Source organism: Primulina huaijiensis, chromosome 18 (assembly GCF_012295235.1).
Source record: "Primulina huaijiensis isolate GDHJ02 chromosome 18, ASM1229523v2, whole genome shotgun sequence".
Taxonomy (NCBI): Eukaryota; Viridiplantae; Streptophyta; class Magnoliopsida; order Lamiales; family Gesneriaceae; genus Primulina; species Primulina huaijiensis.
Genome location: NC_133323.1, coordinates 17,277,244 through 17,295,085, shown reverse-complemented (window position 1 = coordinate 17,295,085; position 17,842 = coordinate 17,277,244).

The following is a 17,842-nucleotide window of genomic DNA, read 5'->3' as shown; positions in this document are numbered from 1 at the left end:
AGGTTTTCGAGGGGCAAAATGGTCATTTGGCACTCCGGTCGAGTTAGTAGTCCTGACAGCGCCCTAATCACCAAAATTGCATGCTTAAAATGTATATGTTAATTTGAACATGAATTTTTTATGAAAATACGAAAAATACGTTGTATGCTTGGTTTTAATAAAATGTAACGTATATGCATGATTTTTATAAGTGATGAATATGATGTCATGTTTGCAAAAGAAGGGAGTTGGTTGTGACTAATACGAACACGAACATGTAAGGCCAAGGCTCGGTGGATGGGTAATACTGTCACTAATGTCCCCGCCGCCAGGTATCACGGTTATACATAGATGGATCCATCGACTAGAGCTGATACGAAAGTCACAACTAATTATCTGAATTCAATAAAAGAAAATGGACACGTATATGTTGATATGACGAGATATGTTATGGATACGTTTATGCTTTGACATGTTATGTTTAAGTTCATGCTTTTAAGATCATGACATGTATTTTAATTACAGTACTTTTTACTCTAGCATGTTATGTATATGTACTTGTTATCGTGGATCAGATGTGTTGAGTCTTTAGACTCACTAGGTGTGAATGATGTAGGTGAGTATATTGATGTGGAGACTGGAGGCGCCGAAGACTGGGTAGACGGAACTAGAAGTGTGCACGCTAACCCGAGGATCTTACGTTTTCCGCACTATATGTTTATGAGTCAGGAGTGAAGCATTGTTTTTTTTATACATTTTACATCCTTTTTATGTTGTTGGATTGTTAGGGTTTTAACATCACATTTGAATTCTTTTAAAACATTAGTTTAGGAATTTTACGATGTTAAATTATTTAATTGCAGTGTTTTTATTCAGTAGTGAAATGATTCTTTTTTAATGCATGTGTTTGAGTAATTTTCGAAAATAGCTTACAAAAAAAAAAATAGTAGTAGATGTCACATAATACATCTGAAAATTCTTTAAAATCATATGATTCAGAAGATATTCTAGATAATGATTCAATTATCTCAGATCAAGAAGAATGTGATAATTGTATACAAGAAAAATCTTGTATAAATCATATAAATAATAATGACGATAAAAATGATTAATTTTATAAACATATGTCTCAATTTCAAGATATTAATGTCTTAAGTAATAATAATATTTTAGAATTCTTTAAAATGATTAAGGATCCAATTTTGAAATCTACAATAATATATCAAATTGAGAATAATGCTCCAACCAATAGCAATAATATTTTTGCTAAACAAGAATAATCTTATTCTATGAAGTTAAAAATATTTTACAGAAAAAATATAGTAACCAAAGTCTAGTTAATATACAAGATCTGGTTAAAGAGATTAATAATCTTAAAGAACAAATAAAATTTTTACAACAGAATAATAATAGTTTAAATTATCGAATTTCAGTTATTGAAAATCACAAAGAAGATTTAATATTTAATTCCTCTGAAGGTTTTGATAATCTTCAAGATATTTCATTTTCTGATCCAAATAAAAAACATTTATCTATTATAAGTATGGTCATATCTCAAAAATGGTATACTAATATTGCTCTATGAATTGATAATTCTTATAAGAAAAATTTTATTGCTATGATTGATAGTGGTGCATATTTAAATACTATATAGGATGGATTGATTCCTACTAAATATTTTCATAAAAATACTCATCATTTTTCTCATGTTAGAGGAGAACTTTTAGAAATAAATTATAAATTACCAAAAGCATATATTCAAAAGATAAAAAATTTATTTTAACCAGTTTTTTATTAACAAAAGATATTTCTAGCCAACTTATACTTGTGCTTCCTTTTATTTATCAAATTTATCCTTTAACTTATGTTGATGAAATAGTTATTATAGGAACCTTTCAAGGTAACCATATTTCTTTTCAGTTTATTAATAAACATGTTCATAGAATCTTAAATAAATTACAAAAAAAAGATTAATAGAAAAACTTTTCAGATTAATTCTTTAAAAAAAGAAGTAAATTTATTTACTATAGATGATAAATTACAAAATCTTAGATTACAGGAAAAAATTAAATTATTTGTAATAAATTTTCATTATAAATATGTAATGATCTTCCAACTACTTTTTGGAATCATAAGAAACATATTATTTGTAACGATCATGGGCCATTAGGCTGAACCAACATGGGTTTCGGCCTATACCCATGCACCACTACTGAACATGGGTCGTTAGGATGGTCCAGCATGGGCCCTAGCCCATGCTCATGTACCGCCACTCATAGAAAGTGGTTTCTTTCGCCTCCTCCAACACTTCAACCCAGGACCTCCAGCATAAGTACCTAGATTTTTAAAGTATTGGTACCAGTTATGCTAGTGTTGGACCATCCTAACGACCCATGATCAGTAGTGGTGCATGGGTATGGACCAATGCTCATGTTGGTTCAACCTAACACTAGTAGAATTTTCGGCTTTTACTTCGCCACTCGTTACTTCGGCGATTATTAATTATGAAGTAGTATATATCAATCGACTTCGGCGAAAGAAACTACTTTCCATGGTGGGATATTTTATGAGTAACGGTGCATGAGCATGTGTTAGGGCTCATGCTGGATCATCCTAACGACCTATTATCAGTAGTGGTGCATGGGTATTGGCCGAGGCCCATGTTGGTTTAGCCTAACGACCCATGATCGTTACATTACTTCTCTTCCATATGAAGAGAATTTTTAGGAAAAAAATATTTCTACCAATGATCGTCCTTGTCAATTGAATTCTGAATATTTAGAATTATGTAAAAATGAAAATCATTCTTTACTAGAAAAAGTGAAAGGATCGGTTAAGAAGTTAAACGTGTTTAGAAGGGGGTTGAATAAACACTCACAGATTATGTTCGTTTTTCGTAAGTTGAGTTCAGTTTAATAACAAACTGATACTTAATATCTCGTTAGTCGATGACAATCAGTTTAATTGAGAAAACAGTTGCCGAAGTAAACTGAATGAAAGATAGAATAACTAAAATAAAAGGTAACTGAAGTGAAAAGCACGCGATTTGTTTCTGGATGTTCGGAGAATGGAATAACTCCTACGTCACCCCTTCTATCACGAAGATAGGATTTCTACTAAAAGACTTTGATCGAATACAATGTTTGTACTGACCCACTTCAGTTTGGTCTTATCAGTGCCAGAACTGAAACTCTTAGTTACAACAGGCTATTTAAGTAGCCATCCCTTTCCCCTACAATTTTCTTTAGTAGACTCACGTTCAATTTTAGCAAGAAACGTGCTACAAGTCATCTCGGATCTGTTCTCGCATATCATCGCTTCGTTATTCATTGTTTCGTGAGTATAATCATCAAGACATGTATATTCTTTTATTTTTCTGCATTGATCTTGTCATAGTAAATATTTGGATGCATATTGTGTGAAAAAATGGGTTTATGTTATGTAAAGTTTGAGCAATGATGTTTGAAACGATTTTGGAACGGTTTTTAGATCTCAAAAATCAAATCTACTATCATTTAAAATCTTGTGAATTTTCGGTGAGTTTTCTGGAAAAAATTTCGACATATAAAACGTAGTACCTTTTGATATCTTCCATTTGACAGTAAATTCGTAATTTTTGAACAAGAGACGAGTGAGTAATGATCATTCTTGTGTGACTGATCAAACTGTGATGTTATAAAAATGTGTTCTTAATGTTTTCTTGAGGTTTATTGGTTGCAGGCTTCATTGGGAACCGGTGGGTGGTCATTGCTGCGTTTAGGCATGTCGTGTGTTGTGATCGGACGTCATTTGATGTTTCGTTTCGGGTCAGTAAGAGTTGGTTATAATAGAAGTCGTAGAGAAGCGCATTATGCCGAATTTCGGGTTTATGGGATTGAAACACATTGTGGTTGCGTGTCATTGTTTGGGGACGTTTGGGGCATTTGTATGGGTTTGAGTCAATGCCATAGCGTCCTAGGATGAGTCTCGAGGTTAGTCCATGGTTGGTTTGAGTCGGTTGGACGTGGCTTAGAATTTGGATCAAGATTCATTTTTGGGGATATTGTTTTGCAGGTCTGGCGCCGCGGCACTGCCCATGTGGCGCTGCGACGCTGCCTCTGTGGCGCCGCAATGCTAGCACACAGCGTCTTGGCGTTTACCAGCGCCGCAGCGCCACACTGCACGGCGCCTAGCGCTAGTCCAGGTATTTTTGAGCTTCTAGTTATGTAGTATTGGTCCGTTTCTTCCATTGCTTGAGAAATTTTCATACTCCATATCAGGATTGTTTCGGGGTTCGATGTCATGGTTTAGTATAATGATTAAATATGGTCAAGTTCCGAGTGGTCTAGGAAGTCATAAGTTATTTAATTACGTCGGTAGTGAGTATGATTGGTACAGTCAAGTTATGGAATTTAAGTTGCATGAATAATGTGTTAGTATGTGCAACAGTAGCCCAAGCGAGATCCAAAAAAGCCCTCAACGCTATGTAAGTATATTCGACGTGCAAAAAGAAAATGTTTTATGTTTTTGAGGTATGCAAATTGTCTTGTGATCAATTATGAATGAGTTTGGAAGCCGGAGAACGTATTCGGGGACCTCTGCACCCTGGTAAAGCATGACCGAGTTTTGATCAGGATTGGGAAGTGGTAAATCATGACCAAGGACTAATCCACCCGGTAAAGCATGATCGGGGATCTTATGTATGTGGGAGTGGACGTTCGGTCGAAAGGCTGTGATGATCCCTGCCAGCCCAGTATTTTAGTTTAGTCTACTCAGGCGCATTATGTTATGGATCACTTTCTTTTATACATGTCTCTACGCAAAATGATGATGATTATGCATGTTTAAGTATGTATGACGCAAGCACGTTTATGAAAAAGTTTATGAAATGATGACACATCTATGTTTATGTAAGTATGTTCAGAGTTTAAGTATGTATGTGCTACTTTAAAGTGCATGTGGATTTATTATGTATTACTTGCTATTCTCAGTTCATAAATGTTGAGTTTTTAGACTAACTAGACTTGATCGATGCAGGTGAGGACGAGTTTAATGAGACGAGAGATGGGGATCAGTGAGTTGGCTCGGACGGTGCGGAGGCCTAACCCGAGGACCGCTTAAGTTTTCAAGAATTTTTATGCACGTTAAATTCGTTTACTCTGATTTTCATGAAATCACTTCACGTTTTTTAAATAAGTACTTGTTGCAAGCTCTTTTACATCTCAAATATTTAGACAATCATTTTATTTATATTGCACTTTGAAGGATTATTACTTATTTAAGAAAGAAAGATTATTTTCCTCAAATTTAAAGTAGTTTTTAAGTACGGTACGTCACAATATGTATATGATTCTTCTAAACAAAAAGGATTTTATGAAAATCTTTTATAATCCACTAAAAGTGTTGAAATAACTCACTTTTACAGTAATTTTTAACAAAAAGAAAGTTATAACTTCTTAAAATTTATTATAAAGAAGATTATATCTATTGAAAAATGGGGTATATCTCCACTTGTAGAGAAAGGATTTTATTCTCAAAGTCATCAAATGAATTTTAAATTCAATTTTTGAGAATATATTGAGAGTTTTAATAAAACTCTATATTATGAAAATGAAAAAAAAATACTTGGTTTCTGAAAATATGTGAAAATGTTTTTCACTATCCAGTTCCTAACTGATTTATGACTTGGTGAAAATATTCGGACCATCAGCAAAAATTTTGCCAGAGTTTTTATAAAACCAATGAATACTTTGTTAAATGTTTCTTCAAGTATTAAAAAATTATTTTCAGAATCTTGGATTGATGGAAAGACTTTATGTTTATTCTTTATGGCCTGAATTTGGTCATAATGATGAAGGAATTCCTTGCGTATGGAGGGTTAGTTCTACAAATTTTTGGGAAAAATTATTACGAGATGATCCTGAAACAGGAAAGCCTTATGGCTTTGAAACAATTCAACAAATAGAAGAAAAAATTCTTTCATATCAAAAAGATTATGCAATGCAACAAGAAAAAAGAAAAAGAATCTTTGAGTCCTTTCAAGATTCTCACTCAGAAATATTATGAAATATATCCCAAAGAAAAAATGATCGATATATACATTGAAGAGATAAAAAAAGATTTTTATAAAAATATTGGATGTTCAGATACTAAATCTGATAAATCAATGGCATCTGAATCAAGTGACAAACAATTCATTCATTTAATGAATATGCATGATGCCCAAGATCCAGAGGAAAATATTCCAGAATGCTCTATTATTGATAATATTTTTGAAAAATTTAATGAAGGACAATATTGCAGACGACTCATGAAGATAATGGACAACGACAAAAGATGTCAGAAGACAAAAGATAGTGGAGTATCATTATCCTTGACTTTGGTAACGTTGTCACTATTTACTTTTATAAAGTATTGTACTATTTACCTATTTACTTTTATAAAGCATTGTACTTTTTATTTTTTAGTTGGAATCCAAGGTTTCATGTCCGGATTTTCCTTCTATTTATAGTTTTTATCGTGCTCTTAGAAGGACATGGTCGAGTTTGCTCCTCTATATTTCTCCCCTGTAAACAACCTTTCTTAAAGATATTAAATAAAAAGCTTCAAGATCTTGTTACAAACTTGTAAGTTTACTTATTGTTTTATTTTATGTTTTTATTTATTGTTTATATTTTATATATTTCATTACCTTACTATGACTAATCTATATTTATTTGTAACCTCGAATTTTAATAAACGTTTGCTATTCGTTTTGCTTTTAAAGTAATATTTTTTTTTAAAACCTCACAACCAATTCGGCCGAACCCTAATACAATTACATAAAATATTTTAATCAAGAAAATAGTTTAACATAAAACCAAATCTAAAAAGCAATAATTTCAAAAGTATAGCTCATATTATCACCTCTCAAAAACCTCTCAAAGCATAAATAAAAAGTCGTAAAATATTTAACGTAAATCATAAACATAAATCATAAGTGCGGAAAAATAGAAGCGCTGGTCCTCGGGTTATGTGCATATTCAGCCCAGCAAGGTCAACCATCAAGACCTCCATCAAACTCAACTGCATCAATCACACCCAGTTAGTCTAAAGACTCAATACATCATAATCTTTATAACAAGTAATATATATACAGTTCATAAGCAACAGTGAAAATACATTTACTTAAAATATCATTTCATGATCATGCATAACTTAACCTCAACATTTTCCTTTTTATCATTTCAAATCATATATCCTTTTATCATGAGCATAGGAATTTCTTTTTTCCTTTTATTGAATTCAGATCGTTAATCGTGACTTTCTTTTTCCTCATAAAGTCGATGGATTCATCTACATGTAACCACGGTACTGGGTGGCGGGGACATCAGCGACATTCTCACTCGTCAACTGAGTCTTGGCCTATCCTCATCATATGGAAATACGATCGTCGGGCTCCCTTTGAGGCCTTCCCATAAATGGGCTTGCTCTGGGGTCTTTTTCCTCACGATATCCCCATTCATAACATCATATCATCATAATAGTCACGATTACTTCACATCCTCCAATGTTTAGCATTTTCATCACTTTATAAAATCATGCATTTAATATCATTTTTCTTTTAAAAACAAGCATGCAACATTTCTTTTAACTTTATCGTTTCATCATAAATTTCATTAATAATCATAAAATCCCATAAACATTTAAAATAATCATTTTAGCATATAAAACAGCATTCAGAGCACTAACATGACGTTTACTAATTTTCGGATGTAAAATTACCGTTTTACCCCTACACGTAAAATTTCACGTTTTTTACTTTTTCTTAATTTCGTTGAGTCTAACATATCCCAAATAATTATTTAACTTAAATTAATTTCTCCATAATTTTATTTAACTTAAATATTAAACTTTTCCATTAATCTTTAATTAATCGTTTTAAAGGCGTTTTAATCCCAAATTAATTCAAACTTTAATATAAAATTCTTAAATTTAAAACTTAAACTTTTTATATTATTTTAGCCCTCGTGAACCACGACTCGATCCCCATGAGTCTTGTTTCGAATTTATTTCTCAAAAAGAAACCCTAATCCACACCCTAAGCCCCTTCGAGCCACCTACATGTTTTTCTTGAGCCAAGCTCAAGCCAGCCTGAGCCAACATCGAGCCAACCCTTCTCTAGACCCTATTGAACCCTAAGAACCAAAGGACCCTGACCCTAGCCCCAAAACCGAAGCCACAAACCCACGAGCAGCTGCGGCCGAGACTCCTTCAAGACAAGGACTCTACGTTTACGCGCCTTGGACCCTATCCACTGGAACTGCCCCTGAACCAGACCCTTGTGCACCTCTTAGGACCCTGGAAACTTGACCTAGCCCATCCCAAAGCTCCCTGGCCGAGCCATCTTTCCCCTGCGCGCTACTGCACCCCATGCGCGCATGCGCGTTGCTGCACGGGTCTAGGACTCCTCACCAGCCCCTTGACTCGAGTCCTAGCGTGGATATGACTCCTTCCCTGAACCAAGCACGACCCTAGCCAGACACGCTAGGACTCCTTCCCTGACCCAAGAACGAGCCTAGCCTGCCCTGGTCCCAGCCGTGCCAAGCAATGGACTTAAAACCCTTGAACCCGAGCCCTACCAACAAATACATGCAATTTCGGTTCTAGCTTGTTCTTTTAAGGTGTGCAGCATTTCATACATGACTTAGGACCCTATAACTTGGGTAAAACATGCCCCTTTTTAATCCTATACATGGCAGCCCCTTCATGTTCATGAAAATCATGTTTTTGGATCAAAATTCATACTTTAAAATTCATGTTGATGCATAAAACGAAAATAAATAAAAGTGTCACTTGATTTTCATAGAATTCATGAATAAATACATAATATGGTGTTATTATGAGTAAATAAAAGAGTATGGCGTGCTTTTGCGTTTTAAACGTACGATTATTCGTTTATGATTGGAAGAACGACGACGATGAGGACCTTGGCTTGATTTTCTTTGACAAAACCGAAGCTTCACCCTTCAAAATATTGTGTGCGCCGTGTATTTTCTTTGAGAGAAGAGTTGTGTGGTTTAGGGAAGTGGGCGTGAGTTTAAAGGGTTTGGGGTAGGGTTTTTGGTTTAACAAATCACTAAAAAACTAGTTGATAGCTTATGCCCATTAGCATGGTACAATGGGCCCATTAAGCCCATTAGTACTTGTTTATAATATTTCGTTTAGAAAAGTTTGTGTATTTATTAGTCGGGTTGCCCAAACGTTCATATTTTTGTTGAAAAACCAACCCCGATAAAATTTACGTCTCAGCGTATAAAATCACCTCAAAACCCCCTTATTTTCAAAAATAAGAAAAAGTATCAACCTTATTTTAAATAATTAAAAATAATTATTTAATAAAAATATTTTTCATTTTTCAGCCCTCGGTCTCACTCAAATAATCCTTAAAATTATATTTTAATGCATGTAAGTAGAAAAACTACTAAAACATCATATAAACATTTCATATAACCAATTTAGCAATTAACATCAATTAATTAATCATTTTTCATATTTCTTAGATTTGCATTCAGTTGGATTACGTCGTCTTAATTTTGGACCTTACAATTCCTCCCCCCTTAAATAAAATTTTTTCCTTGAAATTAGAACTTACCGAATAGCCCTGGATAGTGACTCCACAAGTCTCTCTCGATTTCTCAAGTATCTTCTTCTTCCGAGTGATTCAACCACTTGACCTTGACCATTGGAATGACTTTTTTTCGGAGTCTTCTTTCTTGCCTTGCCAAGATTTGGACAGGTCTTTTTTCATAAGTCATATTTGGAGTTTGTTGTAGAGGTTCATAATTTAGCACATGTGATGGATTCGACATGAACTTTCACAGCATCGAAATATATAACATATTGTGAACTCCAGAAAGCATCGGTGGCAATGCTACTCTATAAGCTAGTGTCTCAATCCTCTCTAAAATCTCAAACAGCCCTATGAATCTTGGACTAAGCTTGCCTTTCTCGCTAAATCGCATAACACCTTTCATAGGTGATATTTTCACAAATACATGGTCTCTCACTGCAAACTCTAAGTCCCTTCGTCTCTTGTCAGCATAACTCTTTTGTCGACTTTGTGCAGTCTTCATTCTCTCAGGAATTTTGACTACAAGCTCGGCAGTCTCTTCAATCACATCCGGACCTATCTATCTTCTTTCACCAACCTCGTCCCAATGAATAAGAGATCTACATTTCCTTCCATAAAGTGCCTCAAAAGGAGCCATCCCAATAGAAGATTGAAAACTATTATTGTAAGTGAACTCCACTAGAGGTAATTTCGGTTCCCAACTGCCTTGGAAATCGATCACACAAGCTCGCAGTAGATAATCTAAAATTTGAATAACTCTTTCGGACTGATCATCGGTTTGAGGATGAAATGATGTACTGAATAATAACTTGGTCCTCATCGTTGAATGCAGACTCTTCCAAAAAGATGACATAAATCTCATATCTCAATCAGAAACAATAGATACACGAATCCCATGCAGACGAACTATCTCTCGAATATATAACTCTGCATACTGAATCATGGTGAAGGTCGTTTTGATAGGTAGAAAATGCGCTGATTTCGTTAGATGATCCACTATCACCCATATGCATTAAACCCTTTAATAGTCTTCGGCAATCTCACAACAAAGTCCATCGTAATGTTTTTCCATTTGCACTCGGGAATAGGGAGTGGCTTAAGTTTTCTTGCTGGTCTCTGATGCTCTGCTTTGACTTGTTGATATGTCAAACACTCGGATACAAATCGCAGAATATCTCTCTTCATGCCTGACCACCAATATAATGACTGCAGATCCTTGTACATCTTTGTGCTTCCCGGATGAATGGAATATGGTGTGTCATGAGCTTCCTTCATAATGAGATCTCTCAAAGCATCGTCACTAGGAACTCATAAAAGATCTCGGTAACGGAATATACCATCCACCTCAGAATATAACTTCCGGCCCTTGGCTTCATCTCTTGCTCTCCATTTCTGCAATTGCTTGTCAGTAGACTGTCCCTCACGAATTCTATCTCTCAAAGTCGATTGTACTGATAATGTGGCAAAATTAGGGGCCTCGCCCCTAGCATATATTGTAAGCTCAAACCGTTGTATCTCGGACTGCAACGGTCTTTGGAGTGATAACTGCTGCATTTCGACTAAGTGTGTATGCCATAACGTTAGCTTTCCCCGAATGATAGCTAATCTTATAGTCGTAGTCCTTCACTAACTCAAGTCATCTTCGCTGTCGCATATTCAATTTCTTTTGGGTGAAGAAGTATTTCAAACTTTTATGGTCGGTGAATATCTTGTACTTCTCCCCATACAAGTAATGTCTTCAAATCTTCAATGCAAAAACTACCGCTGCAAGCTCAAGATCATGAGTATGGTAGTTTTTCTCGTGAATTTTCAACTGTCTCGATGCATAAGCTATAACTCGGTTATTTTGCATCAGGACTGCGCCCAAACCAAGTTTAGAAGCGTCGATATAACACATACTCTCCTTGCCCCGATGGCATAGCTAACAGTGGTGCTGATATTAAGGCTTGCTTCAACTTATCAAAACTGTCTTGACACTCGGATCCCCATACAAACTTTTCATTCTTCTTTGTCAAGGCGGTCATGGGTACCGCTATAGATGAGAATCCCTAAATGAATTTTCGATAATAGCTAGCTAGTCCCAAGAAACTACGAATCTTGGTAACACTCTTCGGTATTAGCTACTCTCTCACTACCTCAACTTTACTCGGATCAACTTCAACGCCATCACTAGAAATGATGTGGCCTAAGAAAGCCACTCTATCAAGCCACAACTTGCACTTGCTGAATTTTGCATACAATTTTCTATCTTGCAGTACTTGAAGTGCTGTCTTCAAATGACGACTATGCTCCGCTTTGCTCTTGGAATATATCAAAATATCATCAATGAACACAATCACGAATTGATCTAGATACGGCTGAAATACGCGATTCATGAGATCCATGAAGATCGCTGGCGCATTGGTCAACCCAAATAGCATGACCATAAACTCGTAGTACCCATATCTCGTACGAAATGCTGTCTTGTGAACATCTGTCTCTTTCACTTTCAACTGATGGTATCTGAACGAAGATCAATCTTCGAGAATATCGATGCTCCTTGCAACTGATCAAATAAATCTTCAATTCTTGGCATTGAATACTTATTCTTGATAGTGACTCTATTTAGCTCTCGGTAATCGATGCAGAGTCGCATACTACCATCCTTCTTCTTCACAAACAATACCGGTGCGCCCATGGAGAATAACTAGGGCTAATAAAACCCTTGTCTAGCAAATCTTAGATTTGATCTTTTAGTTCTTTCATTTCAGTTGGTGCTAGACGATAAGGTGCTTTCGATATAGGTACTGTGCCTAGCATTAACTCAATAGAAAACTCTACCTCACGATCGGGTGAGATGCCAGAAACGTCCTCGGGGAAGATGCTAGGAAAGTCTCTGACAATGTCGACATCCTCCAACTTCTGACTGATTGGAGCATGTGTGGTAGTGACACATGCTAGAAAAGCTTGGCATCCACGTCTAATAAGCTTCCTCGCACCCAGACAAGAGATAATGTGCGGCATTTTTTTGTTTCTCGCCGTCTCAAAGACAAAAGATTTACCACTAGGCTGTCGAATTGACACTGATCGCTGACGAAAACCAATCGAAGCTCCATTCGCTGATAACCAATCCATACCAAGTATGATATCAAATTCAGGCATATGAAGTACAATAAGATCTGTCCAAACCACATCTTTGAATAAACGAAGCTCCAGATTCTTGACAATCTTAGACGTGAACATTTGATCACCGAAAGGAAGAGAAACTTTGAAACCCAAACCCATATCCTTCGGAATAACATTCAGTCGTTTGATGAAGGTTTCAGATATGAAAGAATGTGTAGCTCCTGAATCTAGTTCTGCATAAGTTGCTACACTTTGAATGATAATCCTCTCTGCGGCGAAAATGTCTTTTAAATCTTTTCGTGTTGAAGTTTAAGGAATTTCTATCATTATTCTCCAAAAGTTATGTGAAGATTACGTGTTGAACTTAAACATTTCTTGAAAAAATTGCATTTTAGCCTTTCAATTTTTCGAAATTTGCATTTTAGTCCCCAAAATTTTGAATAATTTCATTTTGGCCCTTAATATTTTCGAAAATTGCAGATTTGGTCCTTAAATTTTTCGGTAATTTCATATTAGTCCTTAAACTTGCGAAAATTCCAATTTGACCCCTCCATAGTCCATAAATTCGAAACCCTTACAAACCTTAAGTTATGATTTTTCTTAAAAAAAATTTTTGGCCATAAAATTTTTATTTGAAATTATTACATCCCTTGCATAAAATAAGGCTAAAAAATTAATACCATATGGCTTCTAAAATCATATCTTAATTCCATCTAAAGTAGAACATGCAACCTAATTTTTTTTAGGTTAATCTTAATCCCAATTCAATTCTAATAACCAATTTAACATTTCATGCAATAACAACAATATAAAAATGTGAAATGACTATGTTACCAGTGATAAGAGTAGTGTCTGGCTCCTCCTCTGCTTCTTCTACATGCATAACATAAGCTCGTCCCACAGTAGGAGCTTTTCTCTTCGGGCAATTAGCAGCCTTGTGCCCATTCTCCTTGCAAAAGAAACATTTGAATGTCCCCCATTCGCATTTGCCAAGATGTGGGAGATTGCACTCCTTGCATAGAGGCCTTTCAGCAAGCTTTGGTGCTCCAGGTGGTTGTGGCCTTTGCTGTCCTTGCTTCTTCACTGGACCTTTGGGCTTTTGCGGCCCTTGAGGTCTAGGAGGACCCATATATGGCTTTTTGTTTGGCTGATTATTAATTTGGTGTTGCTGCCTCTTGCGCTGCATCTCAAAATCAATGTCCTTCAAAGATTGCTCAGACTGGAATGCATAGGTAGTAGCAGTAGCATAATCCAAAGGACGCATCATCATAACATTATTTCGTATTAAGGGTCGTAGACCATCCATGTAATGTCTAAGCTTCTCCGTAGCATCCCTCGCAATAAGGGGTACAAAGTGATAACCCCTATCAAATTTCTTCACAAACTCAGCAACAGTCGAGTCTCCTTGACGGATGCTCATAAATTCCCTCTTCAACCGTCCTCTAACATCAGCAATAAAATATTTCTCGTAGAATATCTCCTTGAATTGCGCCCAAGTAAGTGTAGTAAGATTAACACCATGCTCGGCTCCTTCCCACCGCAAAGAAGCGTCATCCCTAAACAGGTAAGTGGCACACCTCACACGGTTAGCATCCCCCATATTCATATAACAAAAGTGCACCTCGAGTGCACGAATCCATGCCTCAGCAGCAAAGGGATCAGTAGTGCCAGAAAATTCCTTCGGCCTTAGCCTCCGAAACTGAACATACACGTCATGCTGTGGCCTAGATGCCTGCTGTAACTGCTGTAACTGTTGCTGCTGTAACTGCTGTTGTTGTAACTGCTGCTCGAAGAAACGAGCCATCCCCTCTAATGCGTGTGTAGAAGCATCCCCATTAGGAGGCGGGGGTGCATTAACATTCTGATCCTCGGTGGTCAATGTCTATCTATCAAGAGGTGTGCGTCTAGGAGGCATTATATCTGAATGTTTTCCAAATTCTAACGTAACCAACATGCATTTAAATCAAAGTTTTCTAATCATGCGTCATATCCTAATTCATTTTAGCAATTTAAGCATATAAAGCATATACCCTCAAAAAGCTAGTAAACATGTAATTCATGTAATCATGCAGGTACTAAGCATAAAATCATTTAAAGCATTTAAACTTACAAATTTGAGGCTTGACGACTGAGCTTCCCGGCACTGATGGTGGCACAATCTTTTACAGAACCATTGCTCTGATACCAACTGAAACGTCTGCTATTCGTTTTGCTTTAAAAGTATTAATTTTTTTTTAAACCTCACAACCAATTTGGCCGAACCCTAATACAATTACATAAAATATTTTGACACCATTTTCTAAAATAAAACCACCAAATAATATTTAAAAAATCAAAGAAATAGGTTAACATAAAACCAAACCTAAAAAGCAATAATTTGAAAAGTATAGCCCATATTATCACCTCTCAAAAACCTCTAAAAGCATAAATAAAAAGTCGTAAAATCTTTAACGTAAATCATAAACATAAATCATAAGTGCGGAAAAACATAAGCGCTGCTCCTAGGGCTATGTGCACCTTCAGCCCAACAAGGTCAACTATCAAGACCTCCATCAAACTCACCTATATCAATCACACCTAGTGAGTCTAAAGACTCAACATATCATAATCTTTATAACAAATAATACATATACAGTTCACAAGCAACAGTGAAAATAACTTTACTTAAAATATCATTTCATGATCATGCATAACTTAACCTCAACATTTTCTTTTTTATCATTTCATATCATATATCCTTTTATCATGAGCATAGACATTTCTTTTTTCATTTTATTGAATTCAAATCGTTAATCGTGACTTTTTTTTTCCACATAAAGTCGATGGATCCATTTACATGTAACCACAATACTGGGCGCCGGGGACATCAGCGACACTCTCACCCGTCAACTGAGCCTTGGCCTATTCTCATCATATGGAAATATGATCGTCGGGCTCCCTCTGGGGCCTTCTCCAATAAATAAGCTCCCTCTGGAGCCTTTTCCCTCACGATATCCCTATTCATAACATCATATCATCATAACAGCCAGGATTACTTCACCTCCTCCAATGCTTCGCATTTTCATCACTTTATAAAATCATGCATTTAATATCATTTTTCTTTTAAATACAAGCATGCAACATTTCTTTTAACTTTATCGCTTCATCATAAATTCCATAAATAATCATAAAATCTCATAAACATTTAAAATAATCAGCATTCAGAGCACTGCCATGACGTTTACTAATTTTCGAGTGTAAAATTACTGTTTTACCCCTAGACGTAAAATTTCACGTTTTTTGATTTTTTCTTAAATTCGTTGACTCTAACATGTCCCAAATAATTATTTAAGTTTGAATTAATTTTTCCATAATTTTATTTTATCTTAAATATTAAACTTTTCCATTAATCTTTAATCAATCGTTTTAAAGGCGTTTTAATCCCAAATTAATTCAAACTTTAATATAAAATTCTTAAATTTAAAACTTAGACTTTTTAGATTATTTTAGCCCTCGTGAACCATGACTCGACCCCCGTGAGCCATGTTTCGAATTTATTTCTCAAAAAGAAGCCCTAATCCACACCCTAAGCCCCTTCGAGCCACCTATACGTTTTTCTTGAGCCAAGCTCGAGCCGGCCTGAGCCAACATCGAGCCAACCCTTTTCTAGACCCTACTGGACCCTAAGAACCAAAATAACCGGACCCTAGCCCCAAAACCAAAGCCACAAACCCACGAGCAGTTGCGGTCGAGACTCCTTCAAGACAAGGACTCTACGTTTCCGCGCCTAGGACCCTAGCCACTGGACCAGCCCCTGAACCAGACCCTTGTGCACCTTTTTAGGACCCTAGAGACTTGAATTAGCCCAGCCCAAAGCCCCCTGGCCGAGCCATCTTTCCCCTGCGCGCTGCTGCACCCCATGCGCGCATGCGCGTTGCTGCATGCTAGGACTCCTCCCCAGCCCCTTGACTCTAGGACTCCTTCCCTGACCCAAGCACGACCCTAGCCAGCCCTGGTCCCAGCCATGCCAAACCATGGACTTAAAACCCTTGAACCCGAGCCCTACCAACAAATACATGCAATTTCGGTTCCAGCTTGTTCTTTTAAGGTGTGCAGCGTTTCATGCATGACTTAGGACCCTATAACTCGGGTAAAACATGCCCTTTTTTAATCCTATACATGGCAGCCCCTTCATGTTCATGAAAATCATGTTTTTGGATCAAAATTCATACTTCAAAATTCATGTTGATGCATAAAACGAAAATAAATAAAAGTGTCACTTGATTTTCATACAATTCATGAATAAATACATAATATGCTGTCATGATGAGTAAATAAAAGAGTATGGCGTGCTTTTGCGTTTTAAACGCACGATTATTCGTTGATGATTGGAAGAATGACGACGAGGAGGACCTTGGCTTGATTTTCTTTGACAAAACCGAAGCTTCACCCTTCAAAATATTGTGTGTGTCGTGTATTTGCTTTGAGAGAAGAGTTGTGTGGTTTAGGGAAGTGGGCGTGAGTTTAAAGGGTTTGGGGTAGGGTTTTTGGTTTAACAAATCACTAAAAATCTAGTTGATAGCTTAGGCCCATTAGCATGGTACAATGGGCCCATTAAGCCCATTAGTACTTGTTTATAATATTTCGTTTAGAAAAGTTTGTGTATTTATTAGTCGGGTTGCCCAAACGTTCATATTTTTGTTGAAAAACCAACCCCGATAAAATTTACGTCGCGGCGTATAAAATTACCTCAAAACCCCTTATTTTCAAAAATAAGAAAAAGAATCAACCTTATTTTAAATAATTAAAAATAATTATTTAATAAAAACATTTTTCATTTTTCAGCCCTCGGTCTCCGTTCCTTGATCGCAACTCAAATAACCCTTAAAATTATATTTTAATGCATTTAAGTAAAAAAACTACTAAAGCATTATACAAACATGTCACATAACCAATTTAGCAATTAACATCAATTAATTAATCATTTTTCATATTTCTTATATTTGCATGAAGTTGGATTACGCCGTCTTAATTTTGGACCTTACATTTAATGAGATGATAAAAGATTTATTTGAGTTTTGGAATTTTTATTTAATATAAGGATTTTTGATTAAAACATAAGGTAATAGATGAACCAGGAAATGATAAATACAAAGTTCGAGTTTAACCAAGAAATAATAAATTTAT